This window comes from Vulpes vulpes, chromosome 15 (assembly GCF_048418805.1).
Source record: "Vulpes vulpes isolate BD-2025 chromosome 15, VulVul3, whole genome shotgun sequence".
NCBI classification, from domain to species: Eukaryota; Metazoa; Chordata; class Mammalia; order Carnivora; family Canidae; genus Vulpes; species Vulpes vulpes.
This window is the reverse complement of record NC_132794.1, coordinates 6,708,722-6,730,885: the sequence shown is the minus strand read 5'-3', so window position 1 is coordinate 6,730,885 and position 22,164 is coordinate 6,708,722. Positions and strand designations below refer to the sequence as shown.

Below are 22,164 nucleotides of genomic sequence, written 5' to 3'. Positions count from 1 at the left end.
GACAACCATGGGGAATAATATTCCTCGAAGGTGATTTTGCTTGTCTGTAGGCAGCATGCCTGTTTGAAGAATTTCTTGTAATTTCTTTGAGCCAAAGTATGAGCTTGAATGTTGGGAGAAGGAAGAGTCTAAAGGATGACTCACAGGGAATTTCCCATCTCCATTGGCCTAGCCAGTCCTGGATCACCTCTGAGTCAGTTCACAGGGTTAAATGAAGAGACGTGGATTTTCTGCCATCTACGTGACCTCAAATGTCCTGATTTGGCATTAATATCCAGCTTCCTATGTATTTGGCTATAGGTTCATTCTTGCCAAGATATTTGGAATTGGGTTAGTAATGAAAAACGGTATATTCCTCACTGTTCATTAAGATCTCCATAGCTAACAATAGGTGGTGGACTATTCATAATATTTAAACCCTACTACCCATTCACTAAAAATAAGGAGAGTATCAAACTTACTCCCACAAAGCCAGAGGGAATGCTGGCTCCAAGTGAGAGTGCTGCCACTATCTGAGACACCAGAAAGATTCTCCTAACATTAAACAAAAGAAAAGCACAGGTGAGTGGTGAATTTTTAACTATTAAAGAGGCCAACCAGATCATAGGCAATATCTACCATTACCACCAAAATTCCACTTTAGATTTTGCTGACTCATGGATGTTTTTTTGTTTTGTTTTATTTTGTTTACTTTGTGGAAACTTGATTTGCCTTCGACAAGCAAAAAGTGTTGTTATAACCACCTATCTCTACAGAAGAAAAATAAATAATGCCCTTAGCCCATTCAGCTGTATTACTGGCCATTGAAATACTTCCCTGAATCTAACAAGCCAAGAATATTCCATACCAGAAACTTTGTTACCACAGCCAAAATTTGTAAGACTTCACCCTTGTTAATTTGTGGCAATTTTTAACATATAAGGCATAATAATCACACGTAACAAAAGGCAAAAATTGCATAAAATGTTATAAAATCTTTCACTTCTTGTCTAATTAAACCCATAAGTGCTAAGCAGAAAAATATTTAAGATATCTAAAGTTATGTAATCATAATTGTTCTACATCAGAGGTACTTTCATGATATACATGATGATATTTTGCTCTAAAAAATTTACCATGTTACTCCCTTGGTCTTTTGTCAAGCCCTTGGGGTCTAGAAAAGTGGAATAGCTATAGAGATGAAGACTACACCTGTCATCAGCAAAATGGGAGCAAAAAATTGCAAAATATCCCCTTCACAAATATCCCCCTCTCTGAGCAAGCTCTGATTATATCAGGGTGAGGATCCCATCCCACCACAAGGAACTGACTTTGTACCTTAACCTACCAAGAGATCAGGAACAGCTTTTCAAAAAAAAAAGTTATGCTGTATATAAAAGTTGATATAATATAGTTATATTCCACTGTTAGTTTAATTTGTAAATTATGTTCCAAAACTAAGGCCCCCTCAAACCAATGCAGGCAACCACTCTAAGATTATTAAAATTTGCTTCCCTTGAACAGAGTCCATTCTCATATGATTGTTTTTAAGATTTTTTAATTTATTTATTTGACAGAAAGAGAGAGAGAGAAAGTACCAGAGAGCACAAGCAGGGGGAACAGTAGTGAGAGAGGGAGAAGCAGGCTTCCTGCTGAGCAGGGAACCTGACATGCGTCTCCATCTGAGAACCCTGGGATCATGACCTGAGCTGAAGGCAGACACTTAGCCAACTGAGTCACCCAAGCACCTCTCATGATTTTTCTTAAAAAGGGAAACTAAAAAATAGTTTTTAAAGACTCCACAAAGCATGACTTTGGAGTATTTTTTTTTAAAGCAACAAAAGTTTATTTCTATTTAAGTCATTTTCGTTCACCTCAAGAATGTGATTAAGAATTAAAATAATACAAGTTTTATAGATTCTTGACAGGATGAGCACTGGGTGTTATACTATATATGTTGGCAAATCGAACTTCAATAAAAAATATACAAAAAAGGTAAATGGAAGATATTTTCAATTGTTATTATTTACAGCAGTGGTGTGTGAACTTTTGGAAGCACATAAGAATCCCTAGCAGCATTTTTAAAAACAGCCACGTCTCTACCCATCGCTGACCAAGTTAGACTCTCTAGGTGTGGGGCTATTTTTAATGCACCCTAGATGATCCCTATGACCCTAAGTCTGTTAAAAGCATCATCTGAAGGCTCCTGAGAGTATTAGAGAAGCTTCGAATTAAGATCCTATCCTGCTCCATGGCATATCCTGACGCTAACCAGCTTTGCATGTGAGACAGGGGCATATCTAAGCAGCTAGTTTAAAATCTGCAGCTAAAAATGTTTCTCCATCTCCATATTAGCTGAGAGTTCAATATGCTTTTCTATGATTTGCTGTTAACAATGTAACACACACAGTAATGCATATGTAGTGATACTTGGCATTATTTGTTTTGTATTAAGGACTTCTTTGGTTGTATAATGGGATAATGTCATGGAAGATGAGTCTTTCGAAACAGAAGCTTGTTTGTGTGTATATTTTAATAGTAAGAAAAAAAGTAGAGGAAAAAAAACCCGAGCAGTAACATGGAACTGAGTGCCTTCCTTCATACAGCATGTTTTAGCCTCAGATTTCTTAGAACATGTGGCCTGAGGTAAAGACTTAAGCACTGCTGCTTCATTTTGGAGGTGCAAACCCAGGGCTGTAATAGTGAGGGGAGTGGGAAGCAAGGCAAGAAGCCATGAGAAGCAATGCAAAGCAATGTGCCACTGCTGGCCTCACTGATGAGCCACAAATGGAGACAGCAGGCTCTAGGCAGATGCCTCCCCTCACACAGATGCCTTTCAGCAAGTTGTAGAGAAACCCTGCTTCACTGCAGCCCATGGGAAGGAAGGAAAAGAGGTACTTAGTTGCCTATATTATTTCCATATCCTGCTTGCCATGAGACGAAGTTACCTTGCACTTCTGGGTTATGTCATTTGGCCCTGAAGGTGACGATCTCAAAGTCAGATTCTATGGCTGTAGTTGAGTACTTCATCCAAGTGCAAATAGCAAGAGGATCCAGATACTCTCTGGCCTGCCTGCTCAGCCACAGGCAGGAAGTCTCAGCATTTCTGGGGCAGCTAACTGGCAGGTGACTGGAGTTCCCAGGCAGTAGAACCAGGAGGAATTAGTCTATGGACTGGCAGCAAAGGTAGAGTCTGGGGTTGAGAGTTTTGGAGGGAGAGGATGGGTGGAGGCCCCTGAGAAGTGTTCAAACACATAATCTGTTTAAGGTTTACTATGTTTGAGCAAGTGACCTCCAGACATTTGAGGGAACAGACTGTCACTACCACCAGCCAGAGACAGGCAAATGGGACTGAAGCCATACAATGCCTGTGACACAGGATATGGGGCCCAAAAATGAGCAATCAGGAATTGACAATAGATTGATGAAACAGTCTAGGAAATCTAGGAAAAAACCTCTGTATTCATAAGAAGTTAGAAGGAGAAGTGACACTTTTACATCAGTTGGATTAAAATGAGTTATTCAATAATAGGGTGGGTATAGCCTCTGTCAGGATGAGCTAACAGCAGAATCTATTAAGGACAACAGCAATAGATTAAACTACATTTGAAAAAAATCAAGACAAATATTCCAAACAAAGATGAAAAGCCCATAGTTTTGTCGTTTCTCAGTGACAAAAGAAATACTCTATGTGAAAAAAATTTAAAGATTTTTCAATTATCCGGGGAAAATATATGAAACACATTTGACAGAATTTTAACACTCTTCATATGTAAGAAATCCTTCCAATTTCCCTTATTCATTTAGCAAATGTTTACTGCCTGCCTATACTGTAGTAAGTTGTGCCTCACACTAGCAATATATTTGAGGAACTGAAGAAACTTTGAGTTCTCATGGAAAAATGGGCAAAAAATAAATGACAGAAGTATAAATGACTATAATGCTTTAAAAAAATAATATTAAAGGAAATGCAAATGAACAATGACAAATCAATTTTTGGCCATTTATATTGTCAAATTAGAAAAAAAAAATGAATACTGGCAAGCAGTGGGGGAAAAAGTAGTCCTGCATATCGGTGCACATTTAAACTGGTATAAGTCTTGAAGGAAACTTTGAAATTCACATAGTATTAGAACTTTGTTTTTTGTTTTTGTTTTTGTCTTTTTTATAATAAATTTATTTTTTATTGGTGTTCGATTTACCAACATACAGAATAACACCTAGTGCTCATCCCGTCAAGTGGCCCCCTCAGTGCCCGTCACCCATTCACCCCCACCCCCTGCCCTCCTCCCCTTCCACCACCCCTAGTTCGTTTCCCAGAGTTAGGAGTCTTTATATTCTGTCTCCCTTTCCCCTTCCCTTATAACTTTGCAATTCTTTGACTTAGCATTTCCATATCTGTGATTGTATCTCAAAGAAGTTATCATAAGTATAAACAAAGATACAGGATGGTCCTATATGTAACAGCATGGTCCTATATGTAGCAGTGAAAATTTTAAAACTGTCTAAAAATGCATCAATAAATATTTAGTTCAGAATTCATGGAATATGCATAGGAGGGATTCCATGAGGTATTAAACAGTTTTTAGGGTATGGAAAAAATGTCACTGCAATAATCCTGAGTGATAAAAGAACAGTTTTGAAATTTGTTTACTATGAACTCTTCTTAGCTAGAATAATTATATGTAATATTATTTATGGAAAAACAGGCAGGATGTCCACCAAAACATTAATTGTGGGTATCTGAGTTGGTGGGATTTTATTTAATTCCTTATTTTACTTAAGTTGTTCACAGTGACATATAACATTCTGGCATGAGAGAAAATGAACAAAAAGACTATTATTTTGCAATCATAGAAAGAGAGGAAAAACAGTCACATACGGAGGCAGGAATGTGAAATGATGGACCTGCAGCTGCGCTACAATCCAACCAGTTTTCACCCTTGCCATGATGACCACTAAGCATTTGCCGAGGTCTCCTTCCTCCCAGGTGCTCAGATAGACTACATTTTCCAGCCTCCTTTGCAGTCAGGTTTGGTCATGTAATTGAATTCTGGCCAATAGGAAGTGAAGGGAAACCTGGCCTGTGGCACATTCCCATAGTGGAATCCCCCATCCTCTCTCCACTACCTGGTTGAATGGAAGGGTTTCTGGGGACCACAGAGAAGGATACAGACTGGGAGGGAAGGTGACTGGGTCCCTGAATCACTGTTTACAGGTAACAGAGCTACCCAGGAGAGCCACCAAACCAGCAACTCCTGCAATGGACCGAGTAAGAAACACACTTTTATTTGTTTGACTACAGAAACTGCAGGGTTTATGAGAGTTGTTAGCATTTCCAGATTAACCCTGAGGTAGTTAGTTCCTCACTCTTGCCTGCATCCCCAGCCAAACCTAACCCAGGAATCTGAAGTTATGCAGCAGAGAACTAGCATCTTCCAGTGGAGTGATCATCATGATGGGGCACTGGATCTTCCTGCATCTGCCCATGCTTTGGGAGACTCTTCACTTGAATACTCACAAAGCACATGGATTCAACTACCCAAAGCTACAGGTACTCATGAAGACAAAGTTCTAAAATCTCTGTTTTCTGGCACCAGTGATATCGTGTATTACATTCCTTGAAGTACCAAGAAAAGTGTTAAATCACCCTCCAATAATTACTAAAAAATGAGAAATTTGGAACTTTATTTTTAGTTGTTAACATATGCATTTCTGAAAACTTTCTTTAAAGCCAAAAGAAATATTTCCATATTGAATTTCAATAGTGCAATATGCTGTTTTAGAATAAAATTTTAAAATCTGGTACATAAAGATCTGTAAAATTATATAATCTCTGCTGGGTATCACAGACAGTGCTGCTCCACACTACAAGTTATAAGTGGATTGCCAAGACTTTGTGCCACGTGCTATTAGGAAACATCTCCGAGTCCTCCTAGGGTCTCACTGGAGGTTTTAAAGATCTGTGAGGATCAATGGCCAAAGAGACAGTAGCTTGAGATAAAGCTAGTATTTTTTAAAATGATTAGATGTTGAACAACTTAGAAGTCTTGGGACTTTAACCAAAGAAAACAACACAGTGATCATTTAGATGTAAAGCTCTTAAAAGTGCAGAGTAAACCATAACCACATGGGGAAAACAACATGTGTTGTGGACAGTTCCCGCAGATTCTTCAGAAGACTCTCAGAACATTCTAGGTATGTCTTTTGAAGTGACTGTCCCATAAAGATGCATACCCCAGCACCACCTCCATATTTAACCTTTCTTCTTTGCTCCTAAAGATACAGAATTAACTGAGAGTGGGAGATATACAGAGTTTTCCCTCATGTGTCAGCAAGCAAACAAAATTTCTAAAAACTTCGTATGATTTGCAACTATTTTATTTGACATATGCTGTTGACAACTGGTATTTTATATTTCATTTTACTATATATTTTTCATTTAATGGTAGCAGGGTACTAAGTTCCTCATAGAACTTACTACTCTAAGTTCCTTAGAGTTCTGGTGTCAAGACATTCAGCAGAGACCATCATTCTAAAAAGAGGTACCAGACTACTGAAATAGAACGTGCCTAGGGAGTTGCCCCAAAGTTGGTCTGCTGAACTCAGCCCGCCATGGATCTCAAGAGCCCAGGAGGAGTCAAGACCATGGCTTGACTCATCCAGAGGTGGATGAGTAAGGTGAGAAAGGGGGCACACTCCACATCCTTCTTCCATATGGTGTTTCTCAAGATGAAACAGGTCAGAATCAAAGGAGGCAAGAAACCTTAAATTGAATGGAAGATTGAAGCTTAAGAATTAAATGAACTCCTCAATGCCTGGAAACAAAATTGTGCATTAACCATTATAAGGAACATAAGACTATGGATAGCCTGAGACAGCATCTGAGAGTGGAACAGAATATTTCCTCTAAACAGGTGTGCACCTGGCTGATCCAGCTCATTCAAAAATGGTTACACATATGTATATTGGCACTCTAATAAATGAGCATGACCATTTGTAAAAATCATATTGGTAACAGTTTTAAATTTCATCCTCTGAGAGAGAATAAATCCTAATCCCCTCTATCTTGGTCTTATCTATTAGGCATTCTATTTTTTGAAAGGCATGCAAAAACTTCTCATCCTAAGGCAAAGATTACTGTAAGTGTGCCTCAAACAAGAAATTGTTTTCCAGCCTCGGCCTCGGTGTCCATGGAAAGATGAATGGATAAAGAAGATGTGGTCTATGTATACAATGGAATATTACTCAGCCATTAGAAACGACAAATATCCACCATTTGCTTCGACGTGGATGGAATTGGAGGGTATTATGCTGAGTGAAGTAAGTCAATCGGAGAAGGACAAACAGTGTATGTTCTCATTCATTTGGGGAATATAAATAATAGTGAAAGGAAATATGAGGGAAGGGAGAAGAAATGTGTGGGAAATATCAGAAAGGGAGACAGAACATAAAGACTCCTAACTCTGGGAAACGAACTAGGGGTGGTGGAAGGGGAGGAGGGCGGGAGTGGGGGTGAATGGGTGACGGGCACTGAGGGGGGCACTTGACGGGATGAGCACTGGGTGTTATTCTGTATGTTGGTAAATTGAACACCAATAAAAAATAAATTTATTAAAAAAAAAAAGAAATTGTTTTCCACCTCTCTCCAAGTCCTCAAATATGACACAGCAAAAGTGTGGAAATACAAGATAGAACAGTGTGTAACGTCACCACAACATTCCTACAAGTCTGGAATAGATCTTCCTTAAGAATTAATTTATTTTCAATGAGGGATCCCTGGGTGGCGCAGCGGTTTGGCGCCTGCCTTTGGCCCAGGGCGCGATCCTGGAGACCCAGGATCGAATCCCACGTCAGGCTCCCGGTGCATGGAGCCTGCTTCTCCCTCTGCCTATGTCTCTGCCTCTCTCTCTCTCTCTCTCTCTCTCTGTGACTATCATAAATAAATTTAAAAAAATATTTTCAATGATATGTCAGTAAAAAAAAAAAAAATGGCTTTAGGTGAGCCAAACATAATAAGAGAGGAAGCCTCACAGGATACACTTACCACACACAGAGGTAACAAAGATTACAATCCAAGATAAGGGGTAAAGCTAATGATCCCAATGAATAAGACAAATGCACTGAGGTACCTTGAAAAGAAATGAAGTCATGAGGGCAGTATTTGTAAAGAGTTTAACCATCAACACAGAGAAAAGTGAGAAACGTACAATTTTTCCTCAGGACAGAGGGAAATACATAAGGTAATGCTAGTTATTGACTGTATAATCAGAACACAAGGAAAATATCAGAGACCCAGGAAAGAGAAGAGAGATCGAGATTCAGTCCACAAGGCAAATAGAAGAAGCCCGACACTATGAAGGACCCACAGCGGACTTAAAATTTTACACAGCATTGAAGCCACAGACCCGGCTGATTCAGGGAGATGGGAAGGTGGCCCGGTGAAGAAACATCAGGAGTAGAACAAGGAAATCCACATGAGCATCCTCTTCCAATTGCTTTTTCTGGTCAGAAATTCCCAAATCTGGTATCAAAGCAGGAGGGCTGCAGCAGGAGCATGTCGGGTCCCATTTTCTGCAAGTGCCCATGAGGTATACCACTCAGCTCTCCCTTCAAAGAATCCAGCATCCAACTGAACAGCCCTCAGCTGTTGTCAGCTCAGGCTCGTCCCATCAGAGACAGCCCCAAGCCAGTAAGTGAACACAATGGGAGGCGAGAGCCTGGCCATTTCTGCCCAATGCAGGACCCCTCCAAGGGCAATCTCTGCTCCAGGGCTCCCTGCTGGGTTGGCCAAACTGTCCAATCTGTATCTGGTCTGAGGCTCTCCTTGTCCAGACCTGCTTCATTATCATTTTATCATTCACAGGCACACACCCCCCCCATCCCCTCTAATAAACTTCTTGCATTCCTAATTCTGTCTCAACATCTGCTTCCCAGTAAATCCAACTAACACAATGCTCCTAAAACTGATAATGGGAGAAGTGACTTTCTATGCCCCAAAATGAAGACCAACTTTCTGGAAAATAAAACTTCCTATAATTACAGTTATCCATGATGTTATTTGACTATTTTTAAAGGCAATGAGTAAGCATCCCACATTTTAATCCGCAGTGAGTGCATTGATGATTGAAACATTAGTGTCATTATGACACAAAATAATCATGGTTGTATGTAACATGTTAGCTTTTATATTTTCAGGTAAACCCAAGTAGTTTCACTTGATGCAAAAATAATAGTACTTAATAAATTCTTCAATTGATTGATATCCTGTATTAATTTCAATCAAAAGGTTTTCTAAGACATATGCAGTCTTAATACTGTAAAATGTGTTAAAAAACTGTGAAGGCATTATGCTAATTGAAATAAATCAGTCAGAGAAAGATAAATATTGTGTGATCACACTACATGTGAATCTTATAAAATCAAACTCAGACACAGAGCAGCATGGCTTTCACCAGAGGCTTGAGGAGGGGACTGGGGATATCCTGATCAAAGGGTACAAACTTCTAGTTATAAAATGAAGAATTCTGGGATGTAATGCACAGCATGGTGACTACAGTCAATAATACTAATACTGTATCTTGAAATATCTTTAAATGGTTGAAAGTTGCTGAGAGAGTAGACCGTAAGTGTTCTCACCATAAAAAAAAAAAAAAAAAAAAAAAAAGATAATTAGGGGCACCTGAGTGGCTCAGTCAGCATCTTGATTTTGACTCAGATCATGATCTCAGGGTCATGAGATCCTGAGCCAGCTCCATGTTAGGTGTGGAGCCTGCTTAAGATTCTCTCTCTCTTCTTCCTCTGCCTGGCTCCCTGCCTGCACTCTCTACTCTCCCTCCCTATCTCTCAAAAAAAAAAAAAAAAAAAAAGATAATTATGTGAGGTGAGGGCCATGTTAACTAACCCTACTCTGGTAATCATTTTGGAACACATCTGTACATGTGTCAAGACATCATGTTATATACCTTAAAATTACACAATGTTAAGTGTCAGTTCTCTATCAATAAGGCTGGACAAGGCAAAAACAAAAAACCTCCTATTATGTTTTCTTATTCATAGCCACATTTCCTTACCGGTATGTGTTACAGCACATGATTTGGAGGTTGTTGCTATTGTTTTAAATTTCAGTTTTGAAGAATCAATGGGTCTTACATTCAATGGATATATGTGAAATTTCCATTCCAGAAGACTAAGAAATAAGAGCAGCAGCATACTGTTTAAATTATTCATAAGATAAAAATATCTTTTCTCTTTGGGTCTGTTTTCTTTCCTGACATCTTCGTTCATTGCTAATATTGTCTATTTTATGGGTAATTCTTCCAGGACAACCTCTCCTGACAGCCAAATAGGAAACCCACCCAGCTGGCCTAACCTGCAGGCTCCAGATCTCCTTTGTAATGTGCAATGAAATAGGTAAATTTACATAAATCTTTTTTTTTCCCAAACAATAATAGAAAGCAAGTATTTGAATTGAGAGTTTTTTCAAACAACATTAAGTCATGAAAAATATGACTTGTTTGTGACTGTTACTTTAGGCATACACTTTGGATTATGGACGATTAAACTTAAGTATAAAGACAGTTTAAATTTGGGGTTTAAAACAAAGGACATAAGAATCACATGGTTAGAGTTTTACATTTTTATCAGCCTCAAACTTGGTTCAATAATACCACTACCATAAAATTTTATGAGACTAATTTGGAGGTCCATATAAATCGGCGTTATTGTTTATTTTTGGATATTGATACTAGCAGTCTATTAGCAGTTAATGTGTAATGCAAATGAACAGTACTTCCCAGAAAACCCACCAAAAAAATCACTAAAAAATTAAGAGCCATGCTTTAATTTTTTTCACTTTTTTTAAAGTACATTCTCAAAATTAACATGTATTCTCAATTAAGCAATACACGGCCAGGATTTTAATTTAATCCTGGAATTTGATCTTTAAAATAAACAAAACACACACACAAAAAAAAAAAAACCATCCCTTTCTCTGCTATTTACAGTTCCTGCTTTGGGATAAATCCCAACATCTGGATACCAGAATCAGAGCAGCAAAAATCCATGGAGACACATGTGCAATTTTATGCCTGCAAACACACTACTTTTTAGGGTGAAACAGCTATGGTGCTTCCCCCTTCATTTCTTACTTCACAGAAATCCTGAGGAGTGTTTTCCAAATGTATCTAGAGCAAGAAGTCATATATTATATATCACAACCCCACTATATACACATTCACATACATAACCAAAATGAAAGTTTTCTCAAAGAGCACTTTTGCTTTCTGTATGCAGTGCGCACTGATGGTTTCCACGTTATTCCATTCCATCCCATTTCCTTTCGTTAATCCCAGCCTTGACTCACTTCCACAAATGGGTCGTGACCTGTAATCTGAAAACCAGAGTTTCAGAGTCTTGCCCATAAGAAGGCTGGTCCTGAGGCCAGCCACACTGGCAGCACTCGGCCTGAATTCAGTGCAGAATGTCAAGGCCCACCCTGGTCCCTGGGCGACTTGTAGGCACAGGGAAGCCTGAGAAGCCCCGCTCTAGAATACAAAACTGTGGAATGAACATCCATCACCCGAACTGAATTTAGATCAAGAATGTGCTTCAGAACAACCTTTGGTCAAAGCAGCTCTGTCAGCCCACTGAATTCCAGAGGCAATACATTTTATGACAGAATAAATCAGTGCAAATGAGAATTTATTTTCAACTTCATTAACTGCATCCAGTAGGTTTCCATCACTAGCACAGGGTTCCTAATCTGGGATCCCAGGGACTCTGGGGACAGGTGTGCAGGGCTGCTGAGTCAGCTGCAACAGATCTGGAGCATATGAGGGAAAGAGAGAAGGAGAAAGAGAGGGAGAGAGAGCATATGCTTTTTCTAGGGAGAAAATGTATGACGACATTTAGCAAATTTTTAAAGAGTTCTGTGACTCTAAATAATTAAGATGAATTATCAAGCTATGAAAAGACCTGGAGAAATCTTAAATGCGTATCACTAAGCGAAAGAAGCCAATTTGAAAACACTACATACTGTATAATTCCAACTCTATATCATTCTGAAAACCACAAAACGATGGAAACAGTTGAAAGATCAGTGGTTTCCAGGGGCTGGGGCAGGAATAGGCTGCGGCAGGCAACGATGAACAGAGCATGGAGGATTTTTAGGAGAGTGAAACTATTTGTATGATACTACAGTATCATATGACATGACACCTACCATTATACATTAATCTAAACCCATAGAATATACAACACAAAGCATGAGCCCTACTATAAACTATGGGCTTTGGGTGGTAATGATGTGTCAATGTAGGTGTCAATTGTTAACAAGTGCACTACTCTGGTGCAGGATGTTGATAATGAAAAGGCTGAGGGTAAGGAGTGGGCAGGGGGCAGAGGGGAGATCTGAACTTTCTGCTCAGCTTTGCTGGGAACCTAAAACTCTTCTAAGAATAAATATATATAAAAGTTAGGACACACTGCCCTTGAGAACACATCATCTCTACTGCACATAGGCAGTGTGGTTACAATCATACCTACAAAGGAGGATAGGGACGTATAAAGAGTAAGTGAATACCAAATAGGGCCATTTGTCCCAGAATAGAACAGGGTCCCTGGATCATTCTCATTTCATTAGAACCACTGCTACTTAATCTGATCAACAGACATATTAAGAAGCTACTAAGCACAAGGTACAATGAGAGACAATAATGACCATCTGATCGCTTTAAGTCACGTATAATCTAGCAAGCAGAGAAAACAAGCATTCAGATATCATTATATGGTAAACACGCCCTCCTCTCTACAAATGGCAAGGAGCCAGATGTGCAGATTTCGAGGGTAGAGAGATAAAAGCAAGAGGTCAGAAGAGCATAGGGCAAAAAATTCAGTTCACTGTTGGGTGGGTGCTGGACAGACATGTATAAGCAGGGACATCAGCGGTTTCCAACCATGACCTCTCCCAATTGTTCTGTGCTGCATCCTGATTGGTGTGCTCATGCTCCTTGTCAAATATTTTATTTACCCTTCAGAGTCCCTTCAGGGGGTATTACCAGGAAAAGCCTGCTGCAAAGTTATTCTGGGTTCATTCTGACCAGAATGAAGAACCCCAGATGGAAGAACCTGGCTTTGATGCTGAGAGCCAATGCTGCATGTCTTCTGTGAACACTGAATGCCTTTGCTGGTGGTTCTTAAAAGAAAATCGATTTTCTCTTCTTTTTATTAAACAAGTCCTATGGAAAACTGGGAAATACACAAAAGTGAAAATAAGAAAAAACTCATGGGGTGCCTTGGTGGTTCAGTCGGTTGAGCATCTGACTCTTGATTTTGGCTCAGGGTCCTTGCATTTAGCTCCATGCTGGATGTGGAGTCTGCTTAAAATTCTCTCTCTCTCTCCCCCTCAGCTCCTTGCCTCCCCACAACCTGCACTCTCTCTCAAAAAGAAAAGAAAACCAGATAAGAACTTGCTATGTTTTTAAGTTAAGGGAAAGATAGTAAAGAAAAATATAAGTAATGTGAACAAATAAAAATATTTATCTTGTGGGTATAATCATAAAAACTAAAAATCCTAATAGACATAAAAACAATCTGTATGACAAATATGACATAGCTCAGGGTTAATCTCATGAAAATATAATCTATACAAGTTTTTGAGAAAGGTACTAAACCTTCTAAACCCTGTGAGAAGAGCAGCTGGCAAGAATCTTCTGCAGGTTTCTTCCTTTTTATGTTTGCACCACTCCAAGGGGACTTTTGTCCCCTCCAGGCAAGTCACTGCTGCCATGGCTGCCATGACTTCCGAGCTGTCAAAGCTGATGGTCCTCACCTTTACCTTCTACCCACTGACTGCTCCTCTCAGCCCCGCAATGGGTTCCTCCTCCTCTTCCCAACCTCTGCATGTCGGAGGGACTCAAAGCCAATCCCTAAGACTCTTCTGTATCTGGGTCCCTAGGTGACCTTGTCTGGTGGCCCAAACTCATATACAAGCTTCTGACTCAATCAAATTGTGTCACCCATTTTGCTTAAAACCTTCCCACTGATCCCAGCCCCCACATGCAAGACAAGATTTAAGAATCTTTCCCCTTGCAGTGTGCCTGGGTGGCTCAACAGTTGAGCATCTGTCTTTGGCTCAGGGCATGATCCTGGGGTCCTAGGATGGAATGTCACATTGGGCTCCATGCGAGGAGCCTGCTTCTCCCTCTGCCTATGCTTCTGCCTCTCTCTGTGTATTGCTCATGAATAAATAAAATCTTAATAATAAAAAAAGAATCTTTCCCCTTGCATATCAGAACTCATCTATATGGCCTCACCATTGCCTCCCCAAGCCCATAGCCCACAGCTCTACCCTCATTCCATGGTCAGCCCCCAGTCTCCTTGGTATTCCTTCAACATGCCAAGCAAGCTCCTTCCTAATGGCCTTTGCACACATTGTCCTCACTCTCCAGGATGCGCTTACCCCAGATGATGATGTGGCTCATGCTCTCACCTCTTCAGCTGTTTGAATTTCAGCTCCTCCAATGATCTTCCCTCACTTCCTGTATAAAATGGCATCTCTCCCTCCATTACTCTCTTGATTACCTCTTGCTTACATTTTGTTCTGGAGAATATCAACCAGCATTGATGTGTGTAAGTTGTAATATTGTAATGTTACGTGTATACAAACATATCCTATTTCAACCTCTAGAATGTAAGCTTCATGGAAGCAGGATCTTATCTGTTTGGTTCATGCCCTGCTCTCAGCAATGTTGAATGATTTCATTGAAATGGTAAAAAAAAAAAAAAAAAGAATGACCAAAGAGATAATATAACTTGCTGATAAATGTATGAGATGATCACATGCACAAATTTCCAAATGAAATAACATTTGTAAAACTCCACTTTCCACCAGTCAAATCAGCAAGGTTAAAAAACACAACACAGTGTGATCAAATACTTGTTGGAGAAGTATAGAGAAAGGCACAATCAGGTGGGGAGATTGGTATAAAAGCCTTAAAAGTAATCATGCCCCTTGAATTTATCATGGTTTCTGATGAGAAAAGTGTGAAGGAGGTAGGCTTCCAGGAGGATTAATCTGGCAGCACGGGGGAAGAAGGTAAAGCCAGGTGGGAAGAGAACAGCAGACAGAGCAGTTAGGGACTCCAGCGACAGAACAGGAGGGAGACAGTGCAGACTTGTCCTAGTGCCACACAGAGTAGGGGCTATAAGGTAGACACAAAGTGAGACATGAAAGAGAAAAGTTAAAAATATGTCTTAAATTTTAAGCCTCGATCCCTGGGAGAAGTGGCCACCATGAAAAAAAGGGGAAGAGAATTAAATTAACAAAAGTGCTTACATGATGATGACAAGAGTAACCACTGCTACTTACTAGACACCGTTCTAAGGCCTTCCCATGAATCACCTCACCTCATCCTCCTAAAAGCCTAGGAGGTGATGCCACTGTCCTCACTTCATGGATGGAGACCCAGGGCTCACTGAGGCTCAGCAGCTTGCCCAAGGTCAATGAGCAAAGGTTCTGCCAGAGATCATAAAGTCTGGCTTCAGAGCCCGCCTGCTCACTACTCTATAACTGCCCCAGAAGTGCTCTAGAACAACTGTGTACAACTTCTACTCATTCTCCTGGGATGTGATCTGAATCTCCTCCAACCCTGCTGCACCTCCTGATAAAGCTGGTGCCCTCCCTGCACGTTAGCATCTCTGAATCTCAGCGAGGAGTCACCAGTTTGGGGGACACTGTTCCACATGCCCAGGGGAAGCATGCCATTTGAACCCCTGTGAGCATCCTGAGCTCAGCACCTAGGGGCACAGGAAGCCAGTGAGGAGACAGAGAGTACAGCCCAGCCCCAGCAAACCCCACATAAGGTATCAGCAGGCAGGCCCAGCGGATGTTAGAAGTCTCCATGTTTTGCCATATCAAATGCCTGAGTATCTTTAAACATTATTTTCTGATTTTAAAAATATGACACATTCATTGCAGAAATTCAGGCAGATCTGCTCTTCTATGTTTAATTAAGTGCCATTATTCTGCAGAAAGAGAAGTGTGGTGATAAACGGCCACTAAGTCGTCAGGCTTGTCGGGATGTGTGAACCCCGCTGGAATCTGATCAAAGCTGATTTAGTGAGGAAAAAACAGGCAGCTTATCAAAGGCTTCCCTCAGTACAGACTCTGGGGGAGAACTGGGTTTCTGCGGAGTAGGTCTTCAAAAAGATACACCTTCTATCCTCCTGTGAAGTAGCTGCTGTAAAATCAGGTTTGCAAATATGTGGGAAATGTTTACAACTAAATGGGACTTTTGACACCCAGCTGAGGGGTAGGTAGTGAGTTCCACACTTCTCCCCAGGGAGGGGCTACATCACCACAAGCTGGAGAAGTCCCCCTATCCCTCACTGGGGATACAGGCTAGGGCGGGCATCTCTTGCACTTGCTCCATCCTACTCACATGCTGGATTCTCTGGCTTCCCAGTGATCACACACTTAACGCTGGCTACCTCCTGAAACTCTTCTAGAACCTTCCGTGACACACAAACAGAGCTTCTGTGTAGCATCTTTTATAGTCAGAAACATTTAGGGCCACTTCCAGAGAGGCAGTCACAGAATCAGTGGGAAAGAAGTCAGTTCAGCAGTTTACTTTTTGGCAAGTACTGACCTTACGTCTGACCAATTCTCTCCTAAATATTCTCTCTTCTTCCTTCGTCCCTTCTACTGCTATTATGAAAGAATATGCTAACATAGAACATTATATATTAATAATATAACAAGTTATGTAACTGCCACTTCTAATAACATAGTTTTATTAATAATATTAATATATTAGCATACTAATATATTACTGTCATATATAACTAACAACGTTTTATTAATTTAACAATACGTTCCATAATTACTATGATATACAAACGTAACAAAATATAATATATAATATTATATATTAATATTTTATAACTAATGTGGTTTAATAACATAATACATTAATGAGGATATGTAAAGTAAGTGCTGAACATGTTCCAGCCACTGCTCTGAATGCCTTAGATACATTAACAGTCACTAATTTAATCCTCATGATTCTATGAGGCATGTACACTATTTAGCTCCATTTTACAGCCGAGGGAACTGAAGCAATCGCTAAGTGAAGCCAAGAGTCCAACCCAGACTATCTGACCCAAAAACACTTAATAAGCAAAAAATATAGAAGCTGAAAGGAAAAAGAGAAGAGGAAAAATCACAATTAAAAATAAACCCTGCATAAGCCGATTTTTCAGTCCTTCTCACATAGAAGCAACAGGAAACCTGGACACAGACCATGTTTACTCCATTGTCCACCCTCTGGGACTGATCTTTACATGAAATCTCGGGGGGCAGGATCTACACTAGCTAGAAGGGGACACAGAAGTGAACCTGCCCCCCACCCCCTGGAGGACAGAGGGTCAGTGTGTCAGTGCAGTGACAGACTCCAGGCATTTCTAAGCGTGGTGGCACCTGAGCTGCCCCTCTGATCCATCAGCCACGCAGAGCATGCTCAAAACACCTGCGTACTTCTGCTACAATAAATAGTAAAGTGGGATGCCCAGGGGGCCCCGAGGCCACCAGGTGGTCCACGGGCAGAAACACTGGGACGGGTGAGCACAGGTGGTGTGAGCGGGACAAGGCAGAACAAGTGAGGGTGACGGCTGAGCTGGGGGTAGCAGGTGAGGCAGCTTCCCTTAGACACCTGCCCAGCCCCCCACCCCTGCCCTAGTTCCTTTCTCAGCTGCATGCAGTGCCGCCACGTCCCAGGTGTTTGGGAACATGTGACCTGCACCCGGGGTGGCAGGTACTGTGTCTTTGTGGTCTCCTATCCCCCTCCACCCCCAAGCCCATTGTGGGCACACAGAAGGCTCTGATAAATGTGGTGAGCCACTCTCAGAGCTAAAGATAGAGGACTCACTCCACACTCAACTCAGACATGGCTAGAGCTTCCAGAAGCTCATGCTCAGGCTCAGTGCAGACTTGGCTCTCACCCGGGTCCGCGGCCGGGCTGTCCCTTGATCAGCACAGGCCCCTGCCTTCCATTCTAGACCAGCACTGGGCCAAGTGATCTCAAATGGTAACAATTTGTGAGAGTGCAGAGTGGTTCACAATTAGAAAGTATCTCCTCCCCAGACATGATTTCATCTTGAGCTTCCAACCTCCATCTTCCTTTCCCCTTCTGTTAGCATCCTAACTTTTTTCAATGAATATCACTCTCACACAAACAGGATAGGTAATAATTTGTGCTTTTTAAAGAACAGGAAGCAAATACCCTTGTACGCGCTCACAACAAGCAACACCAGGACTTCAGAAGCCCCTTCCTGAAGATCTCCCCTCCTCGACAAGGTAACTCCTCTCCTCAAGTGTGTACTCAACATGGCTTTTTTCCTTTTTGACACGTATATGTTTCTCTGAAAACACAATGTCTTTTAGTTCTGCCACTTTTGATCTTTATATGTAGAATCATGTGGTATGTATTCTCCTGTGACTTGGTGTTTCACCCAACCTTGAGAATTATCCAGATTAATACACAGACACAGGCAGACACTTGTTGATTTTCACTGCTGTACAATATCCCGTTACAGGACTAGAATGCCATTTATTTATCCATTCTCCTGGTGGGCATCTGGGCTGTTCAGTTTTGCTCACATACATCTCCGGGTGTCCAAATGCATCAGGATACATGCCTAGGGTGAAACCGCTGGTGCACAGAGTGGGTGCATTGTTAGCTTCACAAGGTGACACCAAAGTGGCTGTGATGATTTACACCCCCACCAATGTGAAGGGGACAACCCCATGTGCCATAGCCAAACCTTTATGCTATAAACCTGTTTTATCTGTGTATTACTATATTTTTCCTTATCCCTTAGCCACTTCTCAAAGCAACTAGCCAACATGTCCCACATATGCACAAATCTACTCTGATGTAGTCACGTTTTATTTAAGTACGTGCATATACATGAAAAATATATGATGCTCTTTGACAAGTGTGTACGTGTTTTCATGTATGTGAAAAGCACTGTGCCACAGAGTGCACTGTTTTAGATTTTTTTCATTTGACTCAATATTTTGTAAGATATACCCATTGTTGATCCATGTGTATTAGAGACACTCTAATACCGTATCTTTAAGATAGATAGATGTTGCCCTCATTTTATAAACACCACAGGAATAGCTGGTGATATTTCAGCACTCAATGAGGTTTTGGTGTGTTGCACGTAATAACTCACTGAATCCTCACACTGACCCCAAAAAGTAGATGCCTGCATCTCAGACCAGAGGAAAACCAGGCACTGAAATTAAGGAACCTGTTCAATGTTCATAAACGATGAAGCAGGATTTGAAACAAGTCAAAGATGCCAGAACCCTCGCTCTGATCCACAGCATGAACCTAGCTAGGAGGGAGGACTCCCAACGGTTTTGTATCTAGCATCTCCAGATTACACAGCTGGTGAACCAGTGAGTGAAACTGATATTCACGCTGCCTCGCCTTCATCCTGTCCTCACCTGGTCAGTTCCAAGAGGGACAGCCTTCTATGTGACTAGCTGACGAATGGTAGAGGGCTGCAACTGAAAAATGTGCCAATCAGGTGCCTCTTTAAAGCTGTAAACTTAACTAATGTGTTAATCCTCTTCATCAAACGTTAGTACATGAAAATATTAAGAAGATGGAACTCTTGAGAGGAAATGCAATAATGTAAATTGGAAATTCCTTTACCAGAATGAGAATTAATGACCAAAATATTGAATCCTAGTGAGATAAATCCGCAACTCCTTTCCCCTGCTTGGGATGATAGCAAGAGTCCATCTTTGGCAACGGTGGATTCTAACCCTCTGCAGAGCAGAAGCATACCCCCCACACACCGAGCATGCTAAGATCACACTTATGTGACATGTGAAGCATAGTTTCTATTCTAAGAAAGGACGCAGAAAGGCCAACAAAGAAAGACAAGTTAAAATGTGCTGAGTGGCTTGGTATTATCACTAAGAGAACGAGCTAAAATTTTTTTAAAGTCCTGCTCATTTTCTTTGTAAATGAATTGCCACAACTGTTACACTATTTAAATCAAGAATGTTTTATATTTCACAGTTACTTACCATCCCTCCCTTTTACTATTATTATTTCTAGCTCCTTAAACATATAAAAGGGTAAAAGTAATTTGTTCTGGCAGAAAAGAACTATAGTAAATCACGCAGAATAAATTTCTTAAATACGAAAGGAACACTGCTTCCCTCCAGATCAGCCTATGGACACTTGTGTGAAGGACACATAAAAGCCTGTCTCCCTACACACACCTGCCACGTGAAGTCACTTCTGTGGAGAATTCAGGTCTTTTTCAGATGAAAAAAAAATGTTCAATAGCAAAGTGCCAGCGACAAAGTCTTCCACTATTTACATTAACACATCAAGTAGAGCCATCCATATGCCATTTATAAGAACTCTCCCTCCCAGAAATAAAAGCTGCACTAGTCCTGAACCAGAAACTTCTCAGCACATAAAATTTTACTGAATAAATTTCCCAAATCAGGTATCTTAAGGAAACAGTGGATGACCATCTATTTTTTCTGACTTTGTTGTCAAGGACACCAATTTGATTTACAAAAACAAACAAAAAACAAAAAGGAAGTCAAAGACTAATCATCCAAATTCCAAGAGGTGGAATTTGATAGATTTACAAAGGAAACAAACATCTTTAATATCTTTCTCTCCAACTCAGAGCCAACATCAGCTGTTGCACCTCCAAATTGCCAGTTCATCTTCAAAATACATAGAAGCAAGTTGAGTTGAAATTTATTTTTAAAAAACTTTCTAGGCTACCATTTCTCTTTGTCCTTCGCTAAAAGTTATGGTAACCAATACGATGATAACAAGATAAATCAGAGCTGAAAATAAGGCTCACTCCTGAGGTCAAATATGAACATTTCCACTAACCACATTTTCAGAGATCATGTTTCTCAAGTTTATTGAAGACCGTTGGCCCTTGATGAATTAACTTTTAAGAATCTGTCATAATTTCTTGCTGACTTCATCTTTTCCTTCTGATTGGCTAGGAACAAAATGGCATTAAAAAAAGAATTTCAGTTGTTGACTTCCATACCCTGAAGTACAGAAAATACTTCTTGTATCCCCTTCTCCGTGAGCTTTTATTTGCATCCTGCAGCTTTGATAGTCAACAAAGACTAAAAAGAAAAAAGTCATCCCCACTCTCCTCCCTGAGTAGCATGGATACACTTGCCAGCTATGCTCCAGGGAGAGGAACCTTATCACGGCCACAAATTCCCACTTGAATTTTGTAGACATAACTGTTATGCCCCAATGAAACACCACAGAGAAATCACATTACAGTGTCCCACACAAAGATCTGCTCCTCCCCATCTCTGAATGAAATCCAGAACCCTTAACACTCCTTGGGCAGCCCCTCCTTTTGGCACTTTGGGAGCACCCACAAAGTTTAATGTACTGAACGCGTTACCTCTAAATTCATTTTGGAATGTGTACAAATGTGAATGAGACATGGTACATAACGCTCCCAAATGTACTGCTTTTACAATGTGCGTGTGTGTGTGTGTGTGTGTGTGTGTGTATGAGAGAGAGAGAGAGAGAGAGAGAGAGAGAGAGAGAGAGAGAGAGGAGAGAGATGTGGGAGGGCATTTTATATTTTAGCCAAAAAATATCATATAATTTTTGAAAAATTATATTTATTTAGCCATTCAATTACAAGCCACTTTGCATGTTCAATAAATGTTTTAGGCAAAGGATATAGATTAGTAAAACCTACTAGGCCACTTAGGGAAAATGAACTTATATGGGGAACATGAAGAACTGGCAAGGTGGTGAATGATTTGGGCCAGTGTAGACAGCTGAACTAACTACTACAGGTGTAGACAGCCTATCTGGGTAATGTAGCTCAAGCCCCAGTATTTCCTGAAACTTTTATTTGGGTTAAGTTACTAAAACCATCACTTCACTTCCTCCTGCGGCTATACCCACGTGTACTACAGTGTTGGCACAAACAGCTGGCTTCCTCTCAGGGACTTTGAGTGGCTCAAGTCTCACTTCCTCGTTGCCCACCTCCAGAGAAAGTGCCACAGGAGAGCAGCTGGAACAGGTGTGACCTGAAGGCTGCTGATGTGCAGGCATGCCCAGGTAAAACCACCTCTGAGCATGGGAAGTG

The 22,164-nt window shown here is 40.7% G+C and overlaps 1 protein-coding gene across 2 annotated transcripts in view; it reads right to left on the bottom strand.

The window, feature by feature from the left end:
- ERG (ETS transcription factor ERG) overlaps positions 1-22,164 on the bottom strand; it is a 253,342-nt gene that overhangs the window by 151,380 nt on the left and 79,798 nt on the right. The gene's annotated exons all lie outside the window — the stretch shown is intronic.